The 8,878-nt window shown below is 56.1% G+C and overlaps 2 long non-coding RNA genes across 28 annotated transcripts; one reads left to right on the top strand and one right to left on the bottom strand.

The window, feature by feature from the left end:
• Positions 1-5,987: 5,987 nt before the first annotated feature.
• On the bottom strand, positions 5,988-6,707 carry LOC139025260 (uncharacterized). The gene is made up of 3 exons (XR_011476742.1): positions 6,580-6,707; positions 6,332-6,437; positions 5,988-6,049 (listed from the first exon to the last, which is right to left on the bottom strand). It is a non-coding gene; the product is annotated as an uncharacterized lncRNA (long non-coding RNA).
• Positions 6,708-7,143: 436 nt separating this feature from the next.
• Positions 7,144-8,878, top strand: LOC139025261 (uncharacterized). Of its 27 annotated transcripts, none has more exons than XR_011476752.1 (8): positions 7,177-7,231; positions 7,306-7,521; positions 7,600-7,635; positions 7,689-7,714; positions 7,768-7,811; positions 8,056-8,099; positions 8,392-8,462; positions 8,846-8,878. It is a non-coding gene; the product is annotated as an uncharacterized lncRNA (long non-coding RNA). The 27 variants fall into 27 exon arrangements; XR_011476760.1 differs by having other exon boundaries at positions 7,768-7,836; XR_011476765.1 differs by lacking the exon at positions 7,768-7,811 and adding an exon at positions 7,974-8,019 and having other exon boundaries at positions 7,689-7,767; positions 8,074-8,099.

The raw sequence follows: 8,878 nt of genomic DNA, 5'->3' as shown, positions 1-8,878 counted from the left end.
AGCTTCACAGGTGGACGGAAAAGAAGGCCCGCCGGTCACGACCCATCCCCAGTTCATCAGGGTTGGGCGGAACAGGCGGGGGTTTCTCGGGGGAAACCCATCCCCCCCAGGGTTCAATCAGGGTTGGGGCGGGAAAAAGGTTTCACGACCCATCCCCCCAAAGGGTTCCAATCCAGGTGGGCGGGAAGGGCGGGTTTCCCAACCAACCCCATCCCCCAGTTTCATTCAGGGGGGTGGAAACCGGGAGCGTTTCACCGGAAACCCCCATTCCCCAGGTTTTCAAATCAGGGGTGGGGGCGGGGACGGTTACCACGAACCCCCATCCCCAAAGTTTCATTACCAGGTGGGGCGGAAGCGGTTTTCACGGGAACCCCATTTTCCCCCAGGTTTCCAATCAGGGTGGAACGGGAAAGCCGTCACGGGAACCATCCCCAAGTTCATCTGGGTGGGGGGCCGGGGAGCGGTCCAACGGGACCCATTTTCCCCCCAAAAGGTTCCCCATCAAGGTGTTGGCGGGAAAGCCGTTTCCAACGGCCCATACCCCCAGTTTCAATCAGGTGGGGGGGGGAAGCGTTTTTCCACGGAAAACCCCCCACCCCCCCAAGTTATTCATTCAAGGTGGGGCGGGGAAGCCGTTTTCCACGGGGAAACCCATTCCCAGTTTCATCTTGGGGTGGGCGGGAAAAGCGTTCCACGAACCCCCCCATCCCCCCAGTTTTTCATCCCCTGGGGGTGGGCGGGGGGAGGGCCGGGTTTCACGAACCCAATTCCCCCCCGTTCAAATTCAGGTGGGGCGGGGAGCTTTCACGGACCCCATCCCCAAGTTCATTTTCCAGGTGGGGCGGAGCGGTTTCACGATAACCCATCCCAGTTTTCCAAATCCAGGTGGGGGGGCGGGAAGGGCGTTTTCACGAACCCATTTCCCCCAGGGGTTCATCTGGGGGGCGGGAAGGTTTCCCAACGCCCCAATCCCCAGTTTCATTCAGGGTGGGGCGGGGCGGTTTTCCACGGACCCAATCCCCCAGTTTTAATTCTGGTGGGGCGGGGGAGGGGCGTTTCCAACGGGAACCCCCCCATCCCCCCCCAGGTTCATCTGTGGCGGGGGATCGGGGTTTCACCGGACCCATCCCCCGTCATTTTTCTTGGGTGGGGCGGGGAAGCGGTTCACGAAAAACCCCCCATCCCCCCAGTTCATCCAGGGTTATGGGCGGAGGAGCGTTCACGGAAAACCCCCCAATCCCCCCAGGGGGTTCATCACAAGGTGGCCGGGGAAAGCGTTCCCAACGGGACCCCATTCCCCCCAGTCATTTCAAGGGTGGGGCCGGGGAAAGGCGTTCCCCCAACGGGAACCCCATCCCCCCAGTCATTGGTGGGCGGGCGGTTTTTCACGGGAACCCAATTCCCCCCCCAAAGGTTTCAATTCAGGGTGGGGCGGGGAGGCGGTTCACGAAAAACCCCATTCCCCCCAGTTCATCCCAGGGTGGGGCGGGGGAAGCGTTTTTTCACGACCCAATCCCCCCCCAAAAAGTTTCATTCAGCGGTGGGACGGGGAGGCGTTCCACGGGGAACCCCATCCCAAGTTCATCAGGGGGTGGGGGCGGGAGCGTTTTTCACGAACCCCCCCATTCCCCCAGGTTTTCATCCAGGGTGGGCGGGGAAGCGTTTTCCACGGGGGAAAAACCCCCCCATTCCCCCAAGGGTCATCGGTGGGGGCCGGGGGGAGGGCTTTCCAGACCCCATCCCCAAGGTTTTTTCCCAATCCAGGGTGGGGCGGGGGGAAGCGGTTTTCCACGGAACCCAATTCCCCCAAGTTCATTCACGGGTGGGCGGGAAGCCTGTTCAACGGGAACCCCCATCCCCCCCAGGGTTTCCCTTCTGGTGGGGGCGGGAGGCGTTTTGCACGGGGGAAACCCAAATTCCCCCAAGTTTCATTCCAAGGGTGGGCGGGGAGAGCGGTTTTCAACGGGACCCTCCCCAAGTCATCAAAGGGGGGTGGGGGGCGGGAGGCGTTCACGACACCATTCCCCCAGTCCATCAGGGTGGGACGGAGGCCGGGTCCACGACCCATTCCCCAAGGGTTCATCAGGGGGTGGGCGGAAAGCGGGGTTTTTCCACGGGACCCCCCATCCCCAGTTCCATTTCAAGGGTGGGGCGGGACGTTTTCAACGGAAAACCCCATCCCCCCCCAAGTTAACATTTATTAATTTCCAAGGGGTGGGGGCGGGATGCGTTTTTCAGGAACCCATCCCCCCAGTCAAATTTCAGGGGTGGGCGGGGAGGGCGTTTTTCACCGAACCCCATCCCAAGTTCAAATTCTTGGTGGGGGGGCGGGGGAGCGTTTTCCCCCACACCCATTTTTCCCCCGAGTTCAAATTCTGTGGGCCGGGCGGGGGGGGGATCGGGTTCAACGGGACCCCCATTCCCCCAGTTCCATCTTGGTGTGGGCGGGGGGAGGGTTTCACGAACCCCCCATCCCCCCAAGTTGCCATCAGGTTTGGGGGCCGGAGCATCACGACCCATCCCCAAAAGGGGGTTTCATCAAGGGTGGGCGGGAAAGCGTTTCACGAACCCATTCCCCCAAGGTTCATCCTGGTGGGGGCCGGGAAGGGGGCGGGTTTTCCACGGAACCCCATTCCCCCCAAGTTTTCCATTCCAGCGGTGGGCGGGAGCGGTTTCACGAAAAAACCCCCCATTCCCCAGTTTCCATTTCAGGTGGGGGCGGAAGCGGGTTCACGACCCACATCCCCCCAGTTTCCAATTCGGGGGGTGGGGGAAAACGGAGCGGTTTCACGGAACCCCATCCCCAGTTTTCCATTCAGGGTGGGCGAAAGGGCGGGGTTTCCACCGGGGAAACCCCAATCCCCAGTTCACCAGGTGGGGCGGGGGGAAGGCCGGGTTTTCCACGGGACCCCATCCCCAAAGTTCATCAGGGTGCGGGGCGGGGGCTGTTCCAAGGGGACCCAATTCCCCCCAGGTTCATCCAGGGGTTGGGCGGGGGAAGCGTTTCCACGGACCAATCCCCCAAGTTCAAATCAAGGGTTGGGGCGAACGGTCCCCACGGGGACCAATCCCCCAGTTTCATTCAGGGTGGGGCGGGGGAGCGTTTCACCGACCCCCCTCCCCTCCAGTTCCATCAAGGTGGTGGAAGCGTTTCACGACCCATCCCCCCCAAGGTTTTCAAATCTGGTGGGGCGGAGCCGTTCACGGACCCCATTCCCCCCAGGTTTCCATCCCCAGGGGGTGGGGTGTGGGGGAGGCGCGGTTTTTCACGGACCCCAATCCCCCAGGTTTTTCCATTCAGGTGGGGGGCGGGGAGCGTTTCACGGGGAACCCCATCCCCAGTTTCATTTCCAGGGTGGGCGGTAAAAGAGGGTAGGGTGGGTGTAGAGGTAGGGTTTAGGTTGCATACTAAAACGCGGTAGTGGTAGAGGGGTAGGGGTTAGGGGCCATTTACTTAAAACGTAAGTTTGGTAGACGGTAGGGTTTAGGGGGCGGCTTACTAACGTAGTTTGTGTAAGGGGTAAGGGGTTTTTAGTGTGCCCGTCCGACCCCCCCCCCCCCGGCCGCCCCGCCATACTAAACCCGTTAGGTGGGTGGTAAGATGTAGGGGGGGTTTAAGGGTGCATTACTAACGTTAGGTGTTTGTAGAGGGGTAGGGGTTTTTAGGGGGTGCTCCGCCACAGCATACTAACGTTAGTGTGTAAGGGGAGGTAGTGGTTAGGGGTGGGCATTCTGATGAACTGGGGATGGGTCGTGAAACGCTCCGCCCACCTGATGAACTGGGGATGGGTCGTGAACGCTCCGTCCACCTGATGAACTGGGAATGGGTCGTGAACGCTCCGTCCACCTGATGAACTGGGAATGGGTCGTGAACGCTCCACCCACCTGATGAACTGGGGATGGGTCGTGAACCATTGGCGAGGACATTCTCACCTTTACTGTTAAGGCGAGGCTGCAAGTTATACGCAAAAAATATGATCCAGCACTCTGGTACCCTACAGACCATGACCCTTTGTGTTTTCTACATCAGTCAAATGTAATGGAGTTCATCGGCCATGTTGTGAATGGGTGTTGGTTCATACATGGTTTTGTACAATGCTAGACATGACTGGCTTGTTGACCTGACAGCCAGTGAGGTGAGACAAGTGGTCTCACCAGCAGCACACATGAACATTGTTGAGTAAGGGGGAAGCTGGTGTGATGTTGATGATGATGTGTTGTTCTGTGAGTCAAATACACCAGATATTGTTGTTGATGGGGGGAGGCCAGGGGGAGGTGCTCATTCTGGAAGTGGGCTGCTCATTGGATGGCTACATGGAGAAGGCCTTGGCAGAGAATGTGCTTAAATACCAGCCCCTCATGGCACGCTGGGACAGCCTCGGGTGGGACAGCCTCGGGTGGAGGTGCAGGCAGGCTGGGACAGCCTCGGGTGGAGGTGCAGACAGGCTGGGACAGCCTCGGGTGGGACAGCCTCGGGTGGAGGTGCAGACAGGCTGGGACAGCCTCGGGTGGGACAGCCTCGGGAGGAGGTGCAGGCAGGCTGGAACAGCCTCGGGTGGAGGTGCAGGCAGGCTGGAACAGCCTCGGGTGGGACAGCCTCGGGTGGAGGTGCAGGCAGGCTGGAACAGCCTCGGGTGGAGGTGCAGGCAGGCTGGGACAGCCTCGGGTGGAGGTGCAGGCAGKCAGGAACAGCCTCGGTGGAGGTGTAAGCTGGTGGTGCTGATATGTGGCAGTCTAAGCCAAACTCACAGGCTTGCAGTGCGTGGCCACCAGATTGTGGGCCTGACAACAACTAAGTAAAAGCAGTTGGCTAGGTACTGCTCTGTTTCAGCTGTCATGGGACTAAGGAAAAGCAGTTGGCTAGGTACTGCTCTGTTTCAGCTGTCGTGGGACTAAGGCAAAGCAGTTGGCTAGGTACTGCTCTGTTTCAGCTGTCGTGGGACTAGCTGTAGCCCAAGCAGGCCAGATCAGGACCTGCTAAGTGAACTAGTGTAAGCCAAGCATGATGGCACTAGCCAGATCAGGACCTGCTAAATGAACTAGTGTCGCCACAGCCAGATCAGGACTGCTAAATGAACTAGTGTAGCCCACAGCCATATGGCATAGTCAGATCAGGACCTGCTAAATGAACTAGTGTAGCCACAGCCATATGGATAGCCAGATCAGGACCTGCTAAATGAACTAGTGTAGCAACCACAGCCAGATCAGGACTGCTAATGAACTAGTGTCGCCCACAAGCCAGATCAGGACTGCTAAATGAACTAGTGTAGCCACAGCCAAGTCAGCCAGATCAGGACCTGCTAAATGAACTAGTGTAGCCCACAGCCATATGGCATAGCCAGATCAGGACCTGCTAAATGAACTAGTGTAGCAGATCAGGACCGCTAAATGAACTAGTGTAGCCCACAGCCAGATCAGGACCTGCTAATGAACTAGTGTAGCCCACAGCCAATGGCATAGCAGATTCAGGACCTGCTAAATGAACTAGTGTCGCCCACAAGCCAGATCAGGACCTGCTAAATGAACTAGTGTGCCCACACCAATGGCAAGCCAGATCAGGACCTGCTAAATGAACTAGTGTTCGCCCAAGCCAATTGGCAAGCAGATCAGGACCTGCTAAATGAACTAGTGTAGCCCACCAGCCATAGGCCATAGCGCCAGATCAGGACCTGCTAAATGAACTAGTGTAGCCCACAAGTCAGATCAGGACTGCTAATGAACTAGTGTCGCCACAAGCCATACTGGCATAGCCAGATCAGGACCTGCTAAATGAACTAGTGTCGCCCACAGCCAGATCAGGACCCTGCTAATGAACTAGTTGTAGCCCACAGCCATTGGCATAGCCAGATCAGGACCTGCTAAATGAACTAGTGTAGCCCAAGCCATATGGCATAGCAGATCAGGACCTGCTAAATGAACTAGTGTGCCCACAGCCATTGGCATAGCCAGATCAGGACCTGCTAAATGAACTAGTGGCCCACAGCCAGTATGGCACAGCCAGATCAGGACCTGCTAAATGAACTAGTGTAGCCCACAGCCAGATCAGGACCTGCTAAATGAACTAGTGTAGCCCACAGCCAATGGCATAGCCAGATCAGGACCTGCTAAAATGAACTAGTGTAGCCCACAGCCACATGGCATAGCAGTCAGACGCTAATGACTGTTAGCCCACAGCCAGATCAGGACTGCTAAATGAACTAGTGTGCCCACAGCCATATGGCATAGCCAAATCAGGACCTGCTAAATGAACTAGTGTAGCCCACAGCCATGAATCAGGACCTGCTAAATGAACTAGTGTAGCCCACAGCCATATGCATAGCCAGATCAGGACCTGCTAAATGAACTAGTGTCGCCCACAGCCATATGGCATAGCCAGATCAGGACCTGCTAAATGAACTAGTGTCGCCCACAGCCATATGGCATAGCCAGATCAGGACCTGCTAATGAACTAGTGTAGCCCACAGCCACATGGCAAGCCAGATCAGGACCTGCTAAATGAACTAGTGTAGCCCACAGCCACATGGCAATAGCCAGATCAGGACCTGCTAATGACTAGTGTACCCACAGCCAGATCAGGACCTGCTAAATGAACTAGTGTCGCCCACAGCCAATGGCATAGCCAGATCAGGACCTGCTAAATGAACTAGTGTACGCCACAGCCAGATCAGGACCTGCTAAATGAACTAGTGTAGCCCACAGCCATATGGCATAGTAGATCAGGACCTGCTAAATGAAACTGAAGTGTAGCCGATCAGGACCTGCTAAATGAACTAGTGTACCCACAAGCCAGATCAGGACCTTGCTAAATGAACTCAAGTGTAGCAGATCAGGACCTGCTAAATGAACTAGTGTAGCCCACAGCCAGGACCAGGACCTGCTAAATAGGACTAGTGCGCCACAGCCACATGGCATAGCCACGATCAGGACCTTAACATGAAGGACAACCTCAGAGTAATGCTGTCTCTTCTTCCTGAAATAGACTACATTTTTTCATAGTCATGCTTCTTTAGAGCTGTCTAAAATAAATGATGGATTAATTGTGGTGTTAGTTATATTACATGGATTTATTAGACTTCTTACATGTAGATGTTCCAAAGGTCTGCATCGTGGCAATAACGTGAGAACGACAGTTATTTGCTCTGACAATCACTGGCTGATGAAATTTCGTGACCGCCAAGCTCTAGTTAGTCCTCAGGCTGGTTAGGGTTGGTTAGTCCTCAGGCTGGTTAGGGTTGTTAGTCCTCAGGCTGGTTAGGGTTGTTAGTCCCCAGCTGGTTAGGGTTGGTTAGTCCTCAGGTTGGTTAGGGTCGTTAGTCCTCAGGCTGGTTAGGGTTGGTTAGTCCTCAGGTTGGTTAGGGTTGGTAGTCCTCAGGCTGGTTAGGGTTGGTTAGTCCTCAGGCTGGTTAGGGTTGGTTAGTCCTCAGGCTGGTTAGGGTCGGTTAGTCCTCAGGCTGGTTGGGTCGGTTAGTCCTCAGGCTGGTTAGGGCTGGTTAGGGTTGGTTAGTCCTCAGGTTGGTTAGGGTTGGTTAGTCCTCAGGCTGGGTTAGGGTTGGTTAGGTCCTCAGGTTGGTTAGGGTCGGTTAGTCTCAGGCTGGTTAGGGTTGGTTGGGTTGGTTAGTCCTCAGGTTGGTTAGGGTCGGTTAGTCCCTCAGGCTGGTTAGCGGTCGGTTAGTCCTCAGGTTGGTTAGGTTGGTTAGTCCTCAGGCTGGTTAGGGTTGGTTAGGGTTGGTTTAGTCCCTCAGGTGGTTAGGGTCGGTTAGTCCTCAGGTTGGTTAGGGTCGGTTAGTCATCAGGCTGGTTAGGGTCGGTTAGTCTCAGGCTGGTTAGGGTTGGTTAGTCCTCAGGCCTGGTTAGGGTTTGGTTAGTCCCTCAGGCTGTTAAGGGTTGGGTTAGTCCTCAGGTCGAGTTAGGGTCGGTTAGTCCTCAGGCTGGTTAGGCGGTTAGCCTCAGGCTGGTTAGGTTGTTGTCCTCAGGCTGGTTAGGGTTGGTTAGGGTTGGTTAGTCCTCAGTTGGTTAAGGGTCGGTTTTCAGGGGGTCCCGTTGGTTTTTTGTAAGGGGTTGGTTAGTCCTCAGGTTGGTTAGGGTCGGTTAGTCCTCAGGTTGGTTAAGGGCTCGGTTGTCCTCAGGCCTGGGTTAGGTCGGTTAGTCCCCAGGCTGGTTAGGGTTGGTTAGTCCTCAGGCTGGTAGGGTTGGTTAGCGGTTGGTTAGTCCTCAGGTGGTTAGGGTCGGTAGTCCTCAGGCTGGTAGGGTTGTTAGTCCTCAGCGTTGGTTAGGGTCGGTTAGTCCTCAGGTTGTTAGGGTCGGTTAGTCCTCAGGCTGGTTAGGGTTGGTTAGTCCTCAGGCTGGTTAGGGTGGTTAGTCCCAGGCTGGTTAGGGCTGGTTAGTCCTCAGGATGGTTAGGGTCGGTTAGTCCTCAGGCTGGTTAGGGTCGGTTAGTCCTCAGGCTTGGTTAGGGTCGGTTAGTCTCACGCTGGTTAGGGTGGTTAGTCTCAGGGGTTAGGGTCGTTAGCCTCGGGCTTGGTTAGGGCTGGTTAGTCTCAGGTTGGTTAGGGTTGTAGTCTCAGGCTGGTTCGGGCGGTTAGTCCTCAGCGCTGGTTAGGGTCGGTTAGTCCTCAGGCTGGTTAGGGGTTGGTTAGGGTTGGTTAGCGGTGGTTAGTCCTCAGGATGGTTAGGGTCGGTAGTCCTCAGCTGGTTAGGGTTGGTTTTAGTTCCTCAGGTTGGTTAGGGTCGGTTAGTCCCCTCAGGTTTGGTTTCGGGTCGGTTAAGTCCTCAGAGCTGGTTTAGGGTCGGTTAGTCTCCGGCTGGTTAGGTGGGTAGTCCTCAGGTTTGGGTTAGGGTCGGTTAGTCCTCAGGCTGGTTAGGGTCGGTTAGTCCTCAG

The sequence above is a fragment of the Salvelinus sp. IW2-2015 genome, unplaced genomic scaffold (genome assembly GCF_002910315.2).
Source record: "Salvelinus sp. IW2-2015 unplaced genomic scaffold, ASM291031v2 Un_scaffold2436, whole genome shotgun sequence".
In the NCBI taxonomy this organism is placed as follows: domain Eukaryota; kingdom Metazoa; phylum Chordata; class Actinopteri; order Salmoniformes; family Salmonidae; genus Salvelinus; species Salvelinus sp. IW2-2015.
This window is presented reverse-complemented; position numbering and strand designations above follow the sequence as displayed.